The sequence below is a fragment of the Caretta caretta genome, chromosome 2 (assembly GCF_965140235.1).
Source record: "Caretta caretta isolate rCarCar2 chromosome 2, rCarCar1.hap1, whole genome shotgun sequence".
Classification (NCBI taxonomy): Eukaryota; Metazoa; Chordata; order Testudines; family Cheloniidae; genus Caretta; species Caretta caretta.
The window spans coordinates 251,708,188-251,729,556 of record NC_134207.1 but is presented as its reverse complement, the minus strand read 5'-3'; the positions used below and the strand labels follow the sequence as shown (position 1 = coordinate 251,729,556).

Here is a 21,369-nt window from a genome sequence, read left to right as displayed (position 1 = left end):
GCTTTCTAACCATCAGTGTAACAGACAGGAAGGTGTTCAACAAAAGCAAGCAGTAAAAGATCCCAGACAAACAACAAGCCAAACTGAAATAGTTCTTCCCCAGCTACAGGTAAGTGTTATATTCCTTAGCATGCAGTCTGTCAAGTGACAGACACCGTCACAGCTTGCTTCTTTATGCAGCTCCATCTCCTCTCAGGAAGCCAGCTTCCAATTAATAGTATTTACAGTAGGCATACACTTGGCTAGCCTGCCAGTCATATACGTGTGGATTTGTACCATTCAAATATCACATCTTTCTGCTTCGATTTTAAGTTACTACAAGTATCCTGATTTTCAGAGGTTGAAGCCAATGGGAATTGTAGGTACTCAGCACTCCTGAAATCCAGGTCTCTAAGGCAATAAAGGATAGGTAAATCGCATATGAATGACACTACATCAGATCTTGTCAAGGTACTCCAAATATTTTACACCCTCCAACAATTTAATTTAGCAGGGGAAAATTTCCAGAATATGAGACTATTTCATAAATGGATTCTAAAGGTTTATATTAAACACAGTGTATGCGAAAATTAACCTCAGCTTGCGTGGAACTTAACATTATTGTACATTGGAGAGCAATACTTACGCTCTGGCCATGTCTATATTAGAGACATTACAATGGCACAGCTGTACCGAAGGAACTGCGATGAGAGCTCTCCCGTGGACATAATTAAATCACCCCCCCCCGACGAGTGGCGATAGTTGTGTCGACGGGAGAGTGTCTTCTGCCAGCATAGCATTGTCCATACCGGCACTTCTGTCAGTGTAACTTATGTCACTCAGCGGGGTGTTTTTTCACACCCCTGAGCGACATAAGTTATACCGTCAAAAATGCTAGTGTAGACATAGCCTTAAAAAGTCAACAGTTGTTACACGGCAGAATTTTTACTCAGTGAAGAATTTCTTCTGCTTTAAGAGCTTGATATAAATAGGCTGTCTGAAAATTGCTGGCTCAGTTTTGTACCTGAACTTCGTTATGTCTGCATATTTGCCTCCCACAGTGAATTGCGGGCACAGATGATAGGATATGACCCTCTCCCCGCTTTTCAGTCTGGGGTAGTTAGTGGGCTGGATCCTACCAACTGTGCAGATAACCTATTGAGCTTGCAGCTAATGGTGGACCCAAACTTGTGCCCACAAAACTATAGGGCAGGTTGAGACCAGTTTAAATATTTTGATCCAAAAGCACAGGAAGGAATACGTACCTTGCTATTGGTAGTTGCACATTGTCATAAATATAAAGGGAAGGGTAAACCCCTTTAAAATCCCTCCTGGCCAGAGGAAAAATCCTCTCACCTTAAAGGGTTAAGAAGCTAAAGGTAACCTCGCTGGCACCTGACCAAAATGACCAATGAGGAGACAAGATACTTTCAAAAGCTGGGAGGAGGGAGAGAAACAAAGGGTCTGTGTCTGTCTATATGCTGCTTTTGCTGGGGATAGACCAGGAATGGAGTCTTAGAACTTTAGTAAGTAATCTAGCTAGGTATGTGTTAGATTATGATTTCTTTAAATGGCTGAGAAAAGAATTGTGCTGAATAGAATGACTATTTCTGTCTGTGTGTCTTTTTTGTAACTTAAGGTTTTGCCTAGAGGGATTCTCTATGTTTTGAATCTAATTACCAAGTAAGGTATCTACCATCCTGATTTTACAGGGGTGATTCCTTTACTTCTATCTACTTCTATTTCTATTAAAAGTCTTCTTGTAAGAAAACTGAATGCTTTTTCATTGTTCTCAGATTCAAGGGTTTGGGTCTGTGGTCACCTATGCAAATTGGTGAGGATTTTTACCAAACCTTTCCCAGGAAGTGGGGTGCAAGGGTTGAGAGGATTTTGGGGGGTAAGACGTGTCCAAACTACGTTTCCCAGTAAACCCAGTTAGAGTTTGGTGGTGGCAGTGGATATTCCAAGGACAAAGGATAAAATTAATTTGTACCTTGGGGAAGTTTTAACCTAAGCTGGTAAAAGTAAGCTTAGGAGGTTTTCATGCAGGTCCCCACATCTGTACCCTAGAGTTCAGAGTGGGGGAGGAACCTTGACACACACGCTTAAACTTATTTACATGCTTAAGTGCTTTCCTGAATAGGGATAGGCTTAAACATATGATTAAGTGTTTATCTGAATCAGGGCCTCAGTGACTGGATACCTTTTGGATGGAAGATTCTCGAGGCATTCTAATATCTCTGGGGTAAGCAACAGTTTGGAAAACCAACTACAGCACAGACTACATAAAGTAGTTTGGAGGGGGAGAGGTAGTTTGATACATGTCCACAAAAATCTCTGAAAAGACTTGTCATTGTGCTGTAAAAATCAACATTTTAGTCCCAATTGACCTCAGTGACTTATGCCTACAATTAAAGTTAAGCATGTGCTTAGATGCTTTCCTGATTCAGGATGCTTTCCTGAACTAGGGACCTAGAAGATCGTTATGAAAGTAATAACATAAAATAATCTACAGTTATGAAATTCTTTGGTGTCCTGTTCTTGATAAGCAAATTCACCCATCTTAAAGATTATCAGCACATTCTTATAACTAACATAAATTAGACTTGAGCCCTTTGATGATGTTTGTTAAAATACAGAAGGTGCTTGTTATATGACACCGGATATTACTGCGTTTGATTTGCTATGTCTGAGGGCTTAAGGCATTTTATAATGAAAGAGTTATGATTTCAAAAATCCCCCAAATTATAAATAGAGTATCCTGGCTTCTGTTTTGCCTTTGAAGGGGAAAAAAATTGCCTTGCTTACATAAACCACCAGGAGTAGCTCCTCTGTCAGACTTGATATTTGGGTTCAAATTCGCCAGTTCAGTCTCTCTTTGTATTCTGCACTAGTGTTTTGCTTATAGCAACTTTCCAAATGCTGGGCCCTGTTGCTACTGAGCCTGCATGGCTTCTCCCTGCATGAATCCTGGTTTATAAAAACTTCTGTGCATGTTCAGAAACCCACTTTAGATCACTGAACATATGATAATGAGAATAATGATGGACCAACCCCTTTAATCTTCCCCACCAAAAAATGGGGGAAGTATATGAACATTTCAGGCCTCATACTAAAGCAGCAGAGTGGGACAACGGGCTCATTAGTTTTATTTGCTTTCCCTATTAGAACATTACAGCAAAATGTAAAACGATGGTTTTTGCAATAGGGCATATTTAAACCTCTGAGTCCTCCTCCTATTATCTACTTGCTTTTCTTTTGAGTTGTTTTCTTCATCTGTCGTTTATTTACAGTACAATGCAAACCATCTTGGTTTACGAAACTCTGGATGGATGTGGGATCCCAAATTCCATAACTGAAGATTCAGAGTTGGCACCTGTACAATTCTGATGCATAATTTGCCTTTGGTGCATCATTTTGTAAGTGGAGGGAGTCTCCATCAGCAGAAGAGTGTGAGAGCTACTTCAGCAGCCCCTACACAAGATTGGATTCTGACAAGGTGAGCCATAGCACCCTAGGGCGGCCAGCAGCATTGTACAAGGTAACAAGAACAAACATGTCATTCTGGTCTGAGAATGACTATCTGACTGTGCAGTCTTTCTCTCAGCTAGTTATAACATTAAAATCCCTTGCGTTCAAAAATAAATTTGAGTGATCAGTCTGAGCTGTGAAGTTTTGATCTGGACCTGGATTCCCCAGAATTTTGTAGCATTTCGGACCCAGTGGTTTGACCCATCTCTGAAATTTGACACTAGCCCCTTGCACTGACACTACTTTTTTTAAGGCAAAAACTAAATCACCGGCTGATAGCTGCAAACCGCAACTATGGTGCACTGGCCAACATGATGTTTTTAAAAATTCTGATTAGGTTAGCCACCTCCCATCACAAAGCAAGGAGGTGATCATGTCTCTGTTTCTGATCATGCAATTAGAATACTGAGTTCTGTTCTGGGCACCTAATGCTGCTAGAAAGAGAGAGATAGAGTGGAGAGAATTTTGGAGAAGAGTAAGATAAATGATTAAGCAGTGGAGTGATTGATTTATGATGAAAGATTAAAAGAGCTAAATATGTATAGCTAAAGGGGGACATGATAAATGTCTATAAGTATGTGGAGGGTGTAAGTACCAAAAAAGGGAGAGGAACTGCTTATAGTGGCCTAAGGAGGAATGTATGGGAACAATCAGTTAAAAATGAAGAAAAGGAAAATACTGGTTGAATATCAAGCAAAACGTAATAGTGAGACATTTGGAAGTGACCGTTAGTAAAGGCTCCAAAAACATTGCTATGATATACTTTCAGGCAATTATAACTTTCTGGAACATTCACCTTTTGGGAGGCAATTTTCCATCCTGGTCTAAAATTTGTTTGAAAGTTTGAGCAATTGTGATGTAGCCATTTCTGAGTGTGAGTTAAAAAATTCTTTCCTGGGATACACAAATTATTGCAACCTCACTGGTCTGAAATGGTTGTGATTTGAAAGTAGCCTCGGGCCAACTTCTGTCCCCATGGCTTCCACCAAGAAGCCTTCATAATTCCTTTTATTTCACAACTCTTATGGAGTGTGACCTGAACAGGACTAGAGACGAAATGGCTGAAGTTTAAAAGTTCGTGGAAATATCTCAGAGTGAGAAAGAGTGTGCAGCTTTCTTCTGGAAGGAATTGGGTTTCCATTTACCAGCTTGTGAGCATTTGAAAAATCATGGCCAGAGCCTGTGCCGTGGAGATAGTTGCTACACTCATTAAGTCTGCTCTAAGAAAAGATGAGCAGCGCACATGTCAGTAACTAAGCACACACTGATCTCCTTAAGTCCTTTGTGTTCCATGAATGGGCCTAGACCAGTGATGAGCAGCCAAAATCTTAACAACGGGTTCCCTCCTCACCCCTGAGGGGGTCGTTGCCCACCCCCGCCTCCCAGGACTCCTGCCCCATCCAATCCCCCCGTGTTCCTTGATGCCCCCCCTGCAGGACCCCTGCCCCATCCACCCCACTCCCCTGTCCCCTGACTGCCCCCAGAACCGGGAAGGAAGGTCTCATGGGCCACCGTAGTGGGTGCCCACCCCACCCCTAAGAGTCAGAGGGACCTGCCGGAGGGTGAGGTGCGGAGTCCCAGAGGTGCTTACCTGGGGCAGCTCCCAGGAAGCATCTGGCCGGTCCCTCTGGCTCCTAGGGGTGGGGGAGTGTAGCTGGGGGGAGCAGGGGGAGCAGTCGCTCCCCCACTGATCACATCAAAAGTGGCGCCTTTGGCGCTGACTCCCTGGGTGCTCTGGGGCTGGAGCACCCACGGGGAAAATTTGGTGGGTGCAGAGCAGCCATCAGCAGCTCCCCACCCCCTGCCCAGCCCCAGCTCACCTCCGCTCCGCCTCCGCCCCTGAACGCGCCACCCTGCTCTGCTTCTCTGTGCGCCTCCCCCCGCTTCCTGCGAATTAGCTGTTTGGCGGGAAGCCGGGGAGGGCTGAGAAGCAGGCGGCGGCTTCCCGCTCAGGTCAAGGGTGGCGGAGGTGAGCTGGGGGGAGGAGCGGTTCCCCTGCGTGCCCCCTCCCAACCCCGGGTTACCTGCTGCGGCGCGGGGGGCCCTCCTCGTGCTCCCCTCCCTGGGCCTGAGCGTGAAGCCGCCGCCTGCTTCTCAGCCTGCCCCAGCTTCCCACGCAAACAGCTGATTCGCGGGAAGCCGGGGGGGGGGGTGGAGAAGCAAAGCGGGGCGGTGCATTCAGGGGAGGAGGCGGAGCGGAGGTGAGCTGAGGCCAGGGGTGGGGTGGGGAGCTGCCGGTGGGTGCTCTGCACCCACCAAATATTCCCCTTGGTGCTCCAGGGCTGGAGCACCCGTGGAGTCGGTGCATAAGGCGCCACTTTTGGCCGGTTCAATTTAGAAGCCCTTTTAGAACCAGTTGTCCCTTGCGGAACAACCGGTTCTAAAATGGCTTCTAAATGTAACAACCTGTTCCAGTGAACCGGTGTGAACCGGCTCCAGCTCACCATTGGCCTAGACACACTTTTCAAGTTGGATGGCCTGGTTCCAGTGGGTGACATTGTTCCATCAGGGATCTAGCCCAACAGTTCTGTGTTATGGGACTTTCACCCTTTGGGCAGGTGAGCTAGATTTACAACTGTCTGCTTTGCAGGCCTGGCACAGAGCAGCCACAATGTACCAGTGGATTTTACCTTCTATTTGTGATTTTTGGAAACCATCAAAGCTTTCAAATCAAGGAAAGTGAAGATCCTTCTTTTGAACTGCTCCCCTCCCTCTTTTTTCCCTCTTTAAAACAACAAAATGCTTAGGAAATTAAAAATTCTGTTAAGAGACTCAAGATTTGAGAGCTAAACACTCAAAAGACTTGGATTAAAAGTTAAGTCTAAAAGAATAACCTTAACTTTGCCCCCCTTCTATATAAGCATTACAATATAGTCTATATGACATGCCATTTCTCAACTAATATATTTTTTCTAAACCCATAGATATGCAGGTATAGCGTTTGTAGTTCTTTGTACTATTTTGTGTATTCCAGGCATCTCTACTTAGACTGCAAACCACAGGTGAAGTATCATAATACAGTAATAGTGAAAGTACACAAGCCACTAAGAAAGCTATTTAAATACATATCCTGGAGAGGAGAGAACTCATTATATAAAAAGTCTTAAATTGATATACTGGAATTGTAGGACAATGACATTAGTTTAAGTGTACAAGAATGGGGTGGTGGGGAGAGAGGGATTACCATATGCTACCATTTTGTATGTATGGCTCTAGAAAAAATTGACCGATGTAATTGAAAACTGTACTGTAATGTTTGTGCACAAGGGGGCAGAGCTCTGGTTGTATGCTTAAATATAACGTTGGCATTTCCTGAATTAACTATGAGTGCTTAACGATACAGTCTTCATGATCCCTTGATGCATTTTACATTTAATAATAATAAAGGAGCTAAAGTTACCTAAAACCATATTGCCTAACACTAAAATATACTCTCATCATTCTTTTCTGCTGTGCATTCACTCTAGTAATTTTAGCGTATAAAATATGAGCAGGTGTATTGTCTAGATAGTAAAGCAAAGGGCTGGGAAGCAGAAGTTGTCAATTCTATTCCTACCTCAGTCACAGCCTTGCTGTGTGACTTTGGAGAATTCACTTAACTTCTCTGTGCCTCAGTTACCCCACCTGTAAAATGAGAACATTCACACTAATTGTACCCCACAAGGGTCTTTTGAGGGTTTGTTAATTAATATTTATAAAGCATTCAAAGGTCCTTGCAAGAAGAGCATTGTAGAAATGCAAAATATTATTTTATTATTATAAAATGTTTTCTGTGTAGTCTGAACAACAGTGTTGTGGTAACATCTATTTTTATTTATTTATGTATTTGTTTTTTAATGACCGTTGGCAGGAAAAATTTGAAGCTTATTTACAAAAATGCTCAAACTAACTGCTTGAGATATTCTTCAATCATTCCCAGTTTTTCTGTATCAACTGGTATTCTAGTCCCAGAATGGCATTATGTATTGGCAGAAATAACTTGTTTTATTTGCCCACTATACATTGGCACGAGGACTGACGCATCTGTTGCTGTTTGTCTTTACATTTGTCATCCTAATTGTTTTCACAATAGAAACATGTGTTATCTGTGATTTTTGTGTTGCGTCTAACAAACAAGTGTACAATTTGGAGTCTGCTGTCAGCATGTAGGGCTGTATCAGAAAGAAGTGACAAAAACAAATTATCTTCTTCTATAAAAAACACATAGTCACTGGTGGATTATTAAAGAGGTTTGACAGGTGCAAAAGCCATAGGTGTTGAGCTACAGATACATGAACTGAGCAGCAGAGTCTACCTGAAAATGAATAAACTCTTTTCCAAACATTTAAAGAAAGTTCTTTATGTGTCAAGAAGACAATACTGGAAAATGCATGACAGGACATATAAGATATGGACAGCTGCCAGGTCTCTGAACAGCTGTGTGGTGCATAAGAATTACTGCAGCTGTATTTAAACTAGAAATTAAATCTTTTTTTTTTTTATTTAATGTGCTCAGGCTTTTTACTTATCTAAAAGGAAACATTAGCAATTATGGAATGTTTATTTCACTCTACTACGTGCTGTTTTTGGTTTTTGATGTCTGTGAGTTCTAATGTCAGAGCAACGTCAGTGCTAGTCCTTAGGGCCTTACGCTGATGGGAAGCAGAGAGAACTTGTCGTTATGCGCTTTCGTTAGTAGAGGCAGGGAATTCAAGTCGGTCTTTACACTCCTTTGGGAACGATTCAAACAGGATTGGGGTAATCAGATCTCTTTCATTCTTTCAGGATGTGTGTGCAAAATGTTCATAAAGTATCCGCCCAATGTCAGGGTGGGTTTGAGGTCCTTACTCTGGTTTCTCTTCAGGCTGTATTAATCTTTGAGATCACCAACATCAGGCCAGGATCACAAAAACTGACTGATGAGATTAGCTTAGTGTGGGGCATAATGATTGGATGCTGTGGCTCCTCCATGGAGATCCTTCTCCAACTCTGGTAAAGAGAATCTGCAGGGCTTATTGTATTAATTTAGATGAAATAAATGGTCAAAGGTGTTAACATCACCCAGTCACTGTCTAACATTAAACAGTATTAAAACAAGGTTCAGGGTTTGTCAATCAGACCTCAGTTTGCTTAGTACCGTGGCAAACGCACCCTTAAATGTTTTTATCCTTTTATTGAAGAGACAGAAAAGAAGGAAAACCAGTTAAAATATTTGAAATGTAAACGATTAAATAAGGCTTTCATTTTAATAACATTTTCCCTTGCTGGAGAGAGTTTTTAGAAGGAAACTCCCCTCCACCCCCTTGTTTGACAGTCTCTTAGATGGTATCAAAGATGGTAAAGAGAAGATGGGGGGAAAGAGAAGAGTTAGCTGAGATGAGATAGATCTGTTGTTGCTGCTGTTGTTAAAGTCTGATCCCATTTCCTAAGGAGACCAAACAAGACAAACCAACATGAAAGGGGAGAGAAAAGATTAGACAGAAGGAAAAAGGGTTAGGAAAGAGAAGAAATAAGCTGGGGAAGGAAAAGGACATGGGGGAGGGGAGAGAGAGACAAAGTATCACATCCCAGGTGGTGTTCAGGCATTAGCTGGAACCGCTGGAGGTGGTGATGTCATGTGGCTCCCTCTCTTTGGCCTGGTTTGGTCAGGATGTTTTCCGGGATCGGGATGAAGAAGGTCCAGAGTCCCAGAAGACAGTGGGGGTGGCAGCCATGATGGTGAGCTCCAGTAGCTAATTTTTCTCCCAAAGTCTCTTTCTTTAATGACCCCAAAAGGGAGCGATGGGTGGAATAGACCATCCCCTCATTATTTTTTCCACCAGTTAGGCCTGGTTTCTGCCACATTAATTTTGGAGATTTTCAGTCTCACACTGTCTTGTTTGCCAGGCAAGATCTTAACACAGTCCTTTAATTATATCAGGAGGCCTTTTTGTTTGTACTAATTCAGTCTTTCTGTCTCCCTTTCATACTTTTCCCATCAACATGTGTCGTCATAGGTTACAATAGCATCTTTTGAACTTACACCCACATTTTATAGTTGAGCTCACAAGTAAGATAAATTTGTAGGCCCAATTATCACAATAGATTCACCATTTCCCTCTGCTGGACTAAATGTTAGACCTCTTGAGAGGTGTATGGTTATATTTACTTCCAGAGTCTGACCCCCACACAAACTGTAAATGTTAATACTAGTATAACTATATGAGATTGTAATAGGTACATGTGGGTTTAGAATCCAAAATTCTTGGATTTTCTTCAGTAAACCACATATACTGCATGCAATTTGGTCGTCACCCATGAATTCTGACTGTATGCAGCCCTGTGTCAGTGGAACACTTGGAGCTGGAGTCAGGTCTAGTGGTCAGAGTCCAAATGCCAGAGCCAAAGGTTGACGCAGCATCTGAGTCAGGAGCCAGAGCTAAGGATTGGAACCGGATTGCCAGGAACCAGGGAAGGCAGGAGCAAGGCTGGAACAGGAGGGGAACAAGACTGGGTTCAGGGAAGGATCTGGGTTGGAATTGTGGAGGAGCAAAACAGGAGCAGAGCTTGGAGAGACAAGCACAGGGAGGCAGAAAGTCCCTGGGTGTGTGCTACTGCTAGGTTTAAGAACTGGACTGTTAGCTTCCTCAGCTAATCAGGCAGGATGGTCCCTCAGGCAGCCTGGCTGGCTTGTTAGGACATCAGAAGTACTCAGCAGTCACAACTGAGGGCCTGACTCCCTGTGGACACTTCTAATTTACAGTTCATATGACAGGCTAGTCCTATGGACAGGCTAGCCTAACTTAAAGTATGTTACAAGTAGAGCTGATCAAACAGCGTAAGCAAACAAACAAAACCTGATTCACAAATATTTTTGTGATTCCAGGGGCAGAATCCAGTTCATTGTGATAAGTCGTTGCGATTGTATTCATGAATATTTGTATAACTTCAGTGCTCATGAAACCAGCCATGAATCCTGAACATTTCACAAGTTTTCATATGAATGGTTATTTGTCCAGGAATTTTTACTGCACTATTTGCCATTGTTATTATTCATTATTCGCCTAGTGATTCCGTCATCTCAGCAGCACACAGAAAAAATATCATGTGACTTCATGTGGCTGATCAGCCAAACAACACAACTAATGAAAAGTGAACAGTCAAAGAGCACAATGTGCCTCTATTTGTCCAAACTGTTTAGTAAATCCTTATATTTGTAACCAAGACATTCAAAGAACATTGGATCTAGCTCACAAACCATGTGTTAACCAAGGCCCCAATCTTGCAATGTGTCTAATTCTGACTAAATCTAATGTAGGTTCTATATATAGTCCCTATTTCTGTGGTATCTGAGCGCCTCACAATCTTTTAATGTATTTATCCTCACTATGTCCCTGTGGGGCAGGGAAGTGTTAATATCCCTATTTTACACATGAAGTACTGAAAATCCCCCTTTTTAAAAGAAAATGAGCCCTATTCAACTTGCATTTTCTCCATACTCTTAATCTTGAACTTGGTTTCCTGGAGGTTGTACTCACTCACTGTAGCTCTCCTGGAGTCTGATTGTTGCTCTGTATTTTTGGTCTTTTAATTAATGTTCCCCCTACCCCTTAGCTAGAAGTTAAATAATGCCTAACTTACACATAGAAAGATTTGTCTGTGCCATGAAAGTTAGTTTGCGCCATCACCAACTGTAGGCTGACTGGAGGGTCAGTGTCCTCTGGTCTGTACTGCCTCTACTGCTTTGAGCATCCCCCTCTAAATTGGTGTCGCACAGAACAAGGGTAAAGTAACTCTTTCCCCTGGAAGTTATTTTTAGGGTTTGGATCCACCAAATCACATCTCCCTTCTGAGTAGAGATTGCTGTGATGGTTAAGGCTGGATAGAGAAATAGATGGTGTTAAGCTTTGGATCTGTTTTCTTGTGTGAAGCAAAATTTGGAGCAAGTCAGAAGGTAGCTAAAATGGCCATGGCATGGAAGCTCTATCAAACCTGTCTGGGGTAGTAAGTGGATGGCCCGAGAGCGTATGTCCAAAGCTCAGCAGAATTTTATCACTGCCGTCAAGTTGTTGCAAATCACATGGCCAAAACCCTGTGCAGTGTTGAAATTAATTCTTAATTGTCCAAATTGTTCTTGGAAATGTTGGTGATTTTGATATAAGGAACTACACTCACCTTTCTATAACAGTTTATCTACTGGCCTGTCCACAGGACTGAGCCAGGGATTTCTGAGTTCAGTTCATTGACATGATCTCTGACACCATCCTCGGTGGCTTTAGGCAAATCACTTACTCTTTCCATTTTGGTTTGCCATCTGTAAAATTGTGGTAAAGCAGGGAATTGAACTTAGATCTCCTGAGTAATCCCTTGTTATTGTCTGACCCACTGGACCACCTTTCTGCCCTAGTGTGCAAGTAGGGTGCTATACCCACCAGAGCCCCACTGATGTCTGCCCTCATGTTACATGTTGCAAGATCAAGACCCAAGAGAGGGACCAAGGCCCAGGTACTCAAAGGTTTTTCAGTGTCTACATTTCAGGATATGGGCCTAAGTTAGTAATAAATATTATGTGTAATTAATTGTTCAGTCATCTCTAGTTACAGGTACTATGTTCTATGCCTCTTTCAATATCCCATGTCAAACTTTTACGATGCACTCTAATGTCTGTTTCTTATTCCCTTACAATACTAACTTGGGTCAGTAAAAAAAGATGTGTCAGTAAATAAAAAATACCAAGGACCTGTATTTTTTTATAGTCCTAACTTTTTGTCAAAGTTGAATACTTAGTAGAAGTGTCTTGGTTTAATAATATGTTTGCTTTAATGCCTAAGTTCATTTCATTTCTAATAGCAGAACAAAGGGTGAAAATAGCACCGATTGGACATTAATAAGTCTGGTGAGGTTATAAAGATCACAGATCTGTGTCTCCCAATACATGCAACTAGATTGATTTTACAAACAACCAGAGCTCTGCAGCATATTTAGATTTGAGTCACTCAACCAATTTTTCAGTGATATAAATGAAGACTTTATCCAGTCGTCTGTCTGATTATATAAGTTGCTTGATTTGTGAGGAATCAGCAAGGTCATTCAAACAAACTGGCTGCATTGTTCCACAGTTATGGACTTAATGGATCTTAACTCATCACCGACTTAAAAAATCAACAACATCCACCAGGGATAGCTAAATGGGATCAATTTTTGGTAGTTTGGATGCAAAGTTCCGTAATGTTTTGAATATAATTTTGTTTTTGTAATAGAGACAGGACATTGGGGTGGAGGGGAACCTATAAAGCTCTATAAGCATGAAATCATTAAGTTTACTCACACATTATTTAATCCAAAAAGTTAAATACTTTTATGAATAGCTGCTGAACAAGATAACATGGGCCTGATTCATTGTATTTGCACCTGTGCAACGTAGGTGTGAAATGCTATCATTTTTATCTGGAACTCATCTACCCATTTTGCACAGCTGTAAATGACTTCATAAGATGCACAATTGTGGTTAATCAGGCTCCATGTTTGTCAATAAGTCTTTTGAAATAGGTTTCAAGTTTGCATGGGGAGAGGGCTACTTTTGTGACGGATACACCCTTTCCAATTATCCTGGGTAGGGTGAGATACAAATGGCGAAATCATGGTCCCATTGAAGTCAATGGCAAAATGCCTATTGACTTCAGTGGAGACAAGATTTCACCCCAAGTTCTTGAATATGTGGAAGCCACCCATTTTCCTTCTTTCTTTCTGCTGCTTCAAATCTGTCGTGTTTAGATGTTGCTTGTAATTATTAGAATTGGGAGCACTGGCTGTTGGGAGTCTGAAAGGACAGGAAACTGGAAGGAGGGGGGAGGAGTTGAAAAGGCTGAGGGAGAGCTACTGAGGGTGCAGCAGCAGCTTAGAAAAGAGGTTTCCACTTTAAAAAATAAAGTCCGGTTGAAGTTTGTTAGTACCTTGCCTGGCTACTACAACATGTTGGCAACGAGGATGGATCTTCTGCCTTTGAACCCACCTGCACCCTTTCTGCAAAGCCCAGGTGAGTCTCCAATTGCTTTTACTGGCTGGATCCATGTGTTTGAGACTTATCTGCTTGCAATCAGTGTTACAGAGATTTCTGAAGTAAGAAAGTGTGCTCTGCTAATCCACTGCCTTGGAGCAGAAGGGCAGCGTATATTTTACACTTTTCCCCTTGCAGACAATAAATATGAGACTGCACTCACTGCATTAAAGAACTTTTTTGTACCAAAAGTGAATGTAGTAGCTAATTGCTACATTTTCGCCAGCGTGAACAGAAACCAGGGGAGACTATAATGCAGTATATTGCTTCTCTGAGGAGTCTGATTGTAACTTGTGACTTTGGAAATATGGCAGATGAGCTGATTAGAGACCAGCTCATTGAGAAAACAACCATGCTTCGTGTAAGAGAACATTTACTTCTAGAATCACAACTTACACTAGAAAAAGCAATAACCATTGCTAACCAGATTGAGTCAGCTACAACTGAAGCCAAAATAATGAGTATGGATACAGTAGGCACAGTCCAGGCTGTGCCTCCTTTGCAGAAAAGTTCACTATCACTGCAGACAAACAATTACAAAAGGAAAACTAATGAAAAACCATCAAATCACCAAACTCAAAATACAGTAAAAGCATGCTTTTGCTGTGGATCCCCACAACACCTTGCAAGCTACACAGGATGTCCGCAAAAAGTAGCTCAGTGTAATCATTGCAGAAAGATTGGACATTTTGCTAAAGCATGTCACAACCAGTTCAATCAACAGGTGCATGCAGTTACAATACCAGATGTTACTGTGCTGAGCGTGGACAAAACCACTACTGCACGTATTCCAGAACAAATAAAGTGCACGGTAAACGTTTCCGCCATACCCGCAGGCAAATCACACTCTATTCAGCTAATGTTGGACACTGGCTCAGCAGTATCTATACTACCTGATTCCATCTATCTGCATTACTTTAAAGATGTGCCTCTTACTGAACCCAAGCTTCACTTAGTGTGCTATTTGAAAAAACATATTCCAGTACGTGGTTGCCTGCCATCAATAGTTACTTTTGGTGATTGCTGTGTAACTGCAGAGTTCTACATTGTCCACAAAGGCACTTCTATCCTCGGCAGAGATTTACTGGCTGCTTTAAATCTCAGGGTAGTTAATGGACGAATTGATCTTCCTCAGCAAAGCACTCTTGCAGTACACACACCAGTTTCAGCTGGGACCCAACACCAGGTTAAGGAGAAACTCAGCTGTGCTTATGGGTTTCTGCATAAAGTTAAAATGTGGAATAATGTGATGCCTGTACGACAGAAATTACAGCGCTTACCATTTTCAGTCAGGGAAGCTGTTTGTTTCAGAGAAACTTAGAAAACTTGTTCAGGAGGACATTATTGAAGAGATCGACTCCTCGGAATGGGTTTCACCTATAGTAGTGATGCAGAAGAAGGGTGGAGGCATTCGCCTTTGTGTGGACTCAAGGAAGCCAAATAAAGCTATTGTGGTTGACAGCCATCCTCTTCCTCACATAGAAAAAGTATTTGCAGAACTCCGTGGAGCAAAGATGTCTTCTACTCTTGATTTGCAGAGCGCATACCACCAGGTTATGTTGCATGAAGATAGCAGAGACCTCACAGCATTTATTACACATGAGGGACTATTCCATTTTAAACATGTTCCATACGGTTTCACATCAGCTCCAAGTGCCTTCCAAAAAATGATATCATTGATTTTGAAGAATCAACATGGAGTTCAGTGCTTTTTGGATGATATTATTGTGTTTGGAAATACTTCAGAGGAGCATGACAATAACCTGCAGTCTGGTACTGAACTGCATCAGCAAAGCAGGCCTCAAGCTCAATTGGTCCAAATGCAAATTTAGAAAAACTGAACTCTCCTTTCTGGGGCATACAATTTCACAGGCTGGACTAAAACCTGATCCAGGTCATATCCTGGCAATTTCAAATGCTCCTCCTCCAACAGATTTGCAAACCTTACATTCCTTCTTGGGTCTTACCTCCTGGTATGCAAAATTCATTCCCAATTAGGCTTCTGTCATTGAACCGTTACAAGAATTACTATGGGGAAGTTCAACCTTAGTGTGGACAATGGATGCACAAGCTAGTTTCTAAACGGTGAAAGACTTGATTGTACATAGTCCAGTACTTGCACTATTCAGTCCTGCAATTGTAACTACTGATGCTTCTGTTATGGACTTGGGGCTGTCCTCACACAACTTCATGAGGACAACACAGAGAGGACTGTTGCAATTGCTTCAAGGACACTAAGTAATGCAGAGAGAAAATATTCTACAGTCAAAGAAGCACTTGCTTGTGTCTGGGCTACTGAAAAATGGAGAACTTACCTGTGGGGCCACACGTTCAAGTTGCACACAGACCACAGCCCTTTGACGACGTTGCTCACCACGAAAGGACTGGGAAGAGCAGGATATTGTATTGCTAGATGGTCTGTAAGACTACTTTCTTTCAATTATGAACTGGAATTTAAGCCTGGAAACCAAAATGTGGTAGCTAATTGCCTTTCTTGCCTGCCTTTGCCTTCACCGGATGGCCCACCGGAGGATGGGGATGTAGTAGTTGTACTTATTATAAGTACTGTTACTGCAGTTACAAGAGAACAATTTCAAGCTGCTTGTTCAGCACGTCCAATTCAACAAAAACTATGGGAATTTCTGACAAAGAGATGGCCCAGTAACCCTAAAAACCTTGACCCAGTTTTGGTGCCTTATTTTAGAGTCGGGATGAACTTTCTTTGCTCGGTGGCTGTGTGCTACGAGGTACACACCGGCTACGTGTGCCAGAAGAATTACAGTCAAAACTCATACACCTGGCACACGATACTCATCAAGGAATTGTCAGAACCAAACAATGACTACAGGATCTGTATTGGTGGCTGGGGTGGACTCTCAAACTGAAGCACTCATAAAATCCTGTGTCACTTGCCAAATGCATGATAAGACAGCAGTGACATGTACCCCTCCATTACAGCCTGGTCCTCTTCCTGAATCTGCTTGGGAAAAAGTGGCAATTGACATTGTAGGACCCTTTGATACTGCTCCAATTGACTATCGTTATGCCATCACCTTAATAGACTATTTCAGTAAATGGCCTGAGGTAGAATTTACATCGCATATCTCTTCTGCTACAGTAATTAAGTTCCTCTCTTCGGTTTTTAGCAGGGAAGGTAACCCCAAAGAACTGGTTTCAGATAATGGTAGTCAATTTACTTCCCTAGAGTTTGAAATTTTTCTAGCAGAGAGGAACATTTTACACATAAGGTCATCCCTATACTATCCTCAAGCCAATGGGGAAATCGAACGGTTTAACAGAAGTTTGAAAGAGAGTTTGCAAACCGCTAAACTGGAAGGGTGATTGTGGATACCCTTCCCTACTGATTTCTTGCAAGCATACCGGGCTACACAACATGCCACAGAACAAAGATCACCCGCAGAGTTACTGCATGGGAAACAGATGAATACTAAACTGAACATTGCTGGATTGTTAAAAGCACGACCTGAGGCCCCAAATGAGGATGATGTGAGAAAAACAGTTGAACAGAACCAAGCAAAGTCTAAGGCTTTCACAGACAAGTGGTGGGGTGCTAAGGAATCAAACTTTCAGTGTGGTTCCTTCGTTAGAATACGGAAACCTGGAATTTTACGCAAAGGGGACCATAAATTCACAGCTCCTCTTAAAATCATAGAGAAGAAGGGACCTTACACTTATCGACTTTCTGATGGGCAGGTATGGAATGCTTCTAATCTTGCACCAGCCTATGCACCAAGAGGAGATTATGCCAACAGCCAGTCTGCACTGGATGACTTCACCGTAGTACCAACACAACAAGACATTGCACTGGAAACGGGGCTTGAGAGATGGCCTGTCAGACAAAGATGACCACCTGTCTGGCCTAGAGACTATGTTATGTAGTATTTATAGTGTTTTTAGTGTAATAATTCTGTCAACAGTATACTGCCTTGTTTCCTATTTGTTCCTGTGGTTAGAACAGCAATGTTTATTGTAATTGGGAGAGTTTCTTAAGAGAGGAGGGAATGTGGTGTTTAGATGTTGCTTGTAATTATTAGAATTGGGAGCACTGGCTGTTGGGAGTCTGAAAGGACTGGAAACTGGAAGGAGTGGGGAGGAGTTGAAGAGGCTGAGGGAGAGCTACTGAGGGTGCAGCAGCAGCTTAGAAAAGAGGTTTCCACTTTAAAAAATAAAGTCCGGTTGAAGTTTGTTCATACCTTGCCCGGCTACTACAACAAAATTCTAACAGCTTTTTCTGCACCAGGTGGATGGAATTCACATCAATACAGAATCATAGAAATGTAGGGCTGGAAGGGACTCAAAAGATCATCAAGTTTTAGCCCCCTGCGTTAAGACAGGACAGTTAAGTAAATGTAGACCATCCCAGACAGATGTTTGTCCAACCTGTTCTTAAAAACCTTCATTGATGGAGATTCCACAACTTCCTTTGGAAGCCTATTCCTGATTTTAACTACCCTTATAGTTAGAAAGTTTTTCCTAATACCTAACCTAAATCTCCCTTGCTGCAGAGTAAGACTGTTACTTTTTTCCTACTTTCAGTGGACTTGGAGAAAAAAATTATCAGCATCCTCTTTATACCAGCCCCTATCAGATTTGAAGACTGTTATCAGGTCCGCCCCTCAGCCTTCTGTTCACAAGGCTGAACATGACACTTTTTCAAACCTTTCCTCATAGGTCATATTTGCTAAACCTTTCATCATTTTTATTGCTATCCTCTGAACTCTGTCCAATTTGTCCACATCTTCTTAAAATATGGTGCCGAGAACAGGACACAGTACTCCAGCTGAATCCTCACCAGTGCTGAATAGAGTGCAACAATTACCTCTAGTGTCATACGTAAGATACGCCAGTTAGTACACCCCAGAAGGATACTAGAATCTTTTACAACTGCATCACATTGCTGACTTGCATTCAGTTGTGATCTACTATAACCCTGGATCCTTTTTAGCAGTACTACCGCGTAGCCAGCTCATCCCCACTTTTGTAGTTGTGCATTTGATTTTTTTCTTTCCTCACTGTTGTACTTTGCACTTGTCTGTATTCAATTTTCATTTTGTTGATTTCAGACCAGTTCGGATATGTCAAGCTCATTTTGAATTCTAATCCTGTCCTCGAAAGCGCTAGCAACCTCTTCTTGGTGTCATCTGCAAATTTTATAATCTTGATCTCTACTCCTTTACTGAAGTCATTAATGAAAATATTGAATAATACCAGGCCCAGGATGGATCCCTGTGCTTCTCCACTAAATACATACTCCCAGACTGACATCAAACCTTTGATAACTACTCTTTGAGTACTGTCTTTCAACCAGTTGTGCACCCACCTTATACTAATTTCATCTAGACCAGTGGTTCTCAAAGCCGGCCACCCTTCCCGCAGCCCCCATTGGCCTGGAGCGGCAAACCACGGCCAGTGGGAGCCGCAATCGGCCAAACCTGCAGACGCGGCAGGTAAACAAACCGGTCCAGCCCGCCAGGGGCTTTCCCTGAACAAGCGGCGGACCGGCTTTGAGAACCACTGATCTAGACAACATTTACAAGTTTGCTTATGAGAATATCATGTGGGACTGTGTCAAAAGCCTTATATATCATGTCTTCATCCCTATCTAATAGGTCAGTAACCCTGACAAAGAAAAAAATTAGGTTGGTTTGGCATGATTTCTTCTTGTCAATTTCAGGCTGACTATTCCTCTCACCCTATTATCCTCTAGGTGCTTACACATTTGTTGTTTAATACATTTTCCCAGTAGCTTTCCGGGTATCAAAGCTGGCTGACTGGTCTATAATTCCCTGTGTCCTCTTTGTTCACACTTCTTTCTATGTTTAAATAATAAGATTTATCCCACTAAGCCTCTGTGATGCCGGTTACATCATAATTTAATTTATGTGCTAATATTTCCAGTTCTCCCTGCTTACTCCTTTTACTCCTTGCATATGTTTATAGATATCTAAGAGGAGGCTCTCACTAATATATTTGCAGGACTGAACCAATGGGGGCTACTCTAAATAGAGCTTCAATCAATATCAAAATGTGAATTTTACATATGAATGAGAAGATTCTGCTTATTCATGATGGGTGATTGGTGTGGTTTGGAAAAGATCACACAAGTTCAGACTACTCATACAAATAGAGTCTGGAAAACTGGATTGATTTCCAGGAGCTCCTGCTTTACAAAAGAAATAGAGGATGCTATTAGAGCAGGTTTTTCATATATCAGTGCTCCTACTTTGTGGTCAAATATGGACATGGATAAAAGTGCAAAATAAGAGTTTGGGGATGGGAGTTTAGAACCAACCGATTTCACAACTCAATAAAAGGGTTGGCTCACTTAGAGTTTTATGTGAAGTTTGGGAAGAGTGTCATTTTTATTCAGTCTGATCCTCTTCACTTACTCCCATGACCCTAATCTGCTACCTTTAAACTGCCCCTTTATATTCATTTCTTGGGGAATTCCAAGGTTGCTCTTGAGACAGATCCTCAAATCGTGCTAATTGATGCAGCCCCATTGAAGTTAGCAGAACTGTGCCAATTTACACCAGCCAAGTGTCTGATTCAATGTTTATACCAATGATAGTAGCTCACTACATTGGTGCTGTGCTACCAGTGTGGCATTTGAATTGTTTTCCAATTTACCATGAACAGGTACTCTGCAGTGGTTACCATTAAAATGTAAACATTTACCAATGCACACCACACAGTTAATACTTATTCAAAGTACTGCAGAGGGAAAAATTATAATACGTCACATACCACTATGTGGCAATTGTGGGAAAATGCTGACTTCATTATGGCAAAAAGATGTAGTTGAATTATTCACAATGAACTATATTCATTACAAATTTATTCCCATTTTTGTCTAGTGAATAGTCTGTGAACTGATCAATTTTATTCATCAATATAAGTTTTTGTCAGATAGTTCTAGTCAACATTTTTTAGACTATGGATTGGTTGGATTGTTCACTTCTAGTATCCACCATTCATTATGGATGCTGTGTGGTCTGTCTTCTAAGTTACATATTATTTCTGCTCCCAGACTGGAGTTAACCTTTTCAAACAGGAGAATAACAAATAACACTTTTCTGGTATGAATTTTGGGATAGATGATCATAAGTTCCACCAAAATTCATGAAACTTTTGGGATTCACTAGCATTTTCACACAGTAGTTGTGTGAAAACTGGCCCTGAATAAACAATATGACCTCACAAATCAGTGCCCTTTTATTTGCAAAGATATTTGCAAATCTATTCAAGTTTGAACCACCTTAATGAGAATCACTTACTTTTTTGTTCCAATTTTTGCATTGCTGAGATGACCCTTTATTATTCACCTGCTGCCTGCTTTGAAAAAAAAAAACCCCTATGAATTAAGTGAAATCACTTTGCGCAATCCTAGCTGAACTCGTCTGAGCTGAAGAAAGACATAAATTTATCTACTGGTATTTTTCCTCACAAATCTCCCACAGAAGCATCTGTAAGTCTGCACTAATTGAGTCATTTTCTGAATGCGAGCCTTGAATGGACCCTAGTGAGAATGAGACCAGGCAGCATATGAAATGTGTCATTCGTGGGAATGGCAGTTTTTCTAGAAGACTTTTGACGGAGCTGTATTGAAAGTGCAATTGAAGAAGTGTAATTTACTGCAAGTCTACATTAAGCCCTGACCTTCATACTACTTAGTAGTAAGCCAAGAAGCAAAGATGTTAAAATACAATAGAAAGCTTAAACAGAAGTGGCCATAATTAAAATATATATTGGCTTTGGAAGAGGCCTGTGCAGTTTTAATAATAACATTAATATACTGACAAGTATCAGGGGGTAGCCGTGTT

General features: G+C 41.6%; 1 long non-coding RNA gene across 1 annotated transcript in view; it reads right to left on the bottom strand.

Moving 5' to 3' along the window:
- LOC142070887 (uncharacterized) overlaps positions 1–21,369 on the bottom strand; it is an 86,453-nt gene that overhangs the window by 64,265 nt on the left and 819 nt on the right. The window lies entirely within an intron of this gene.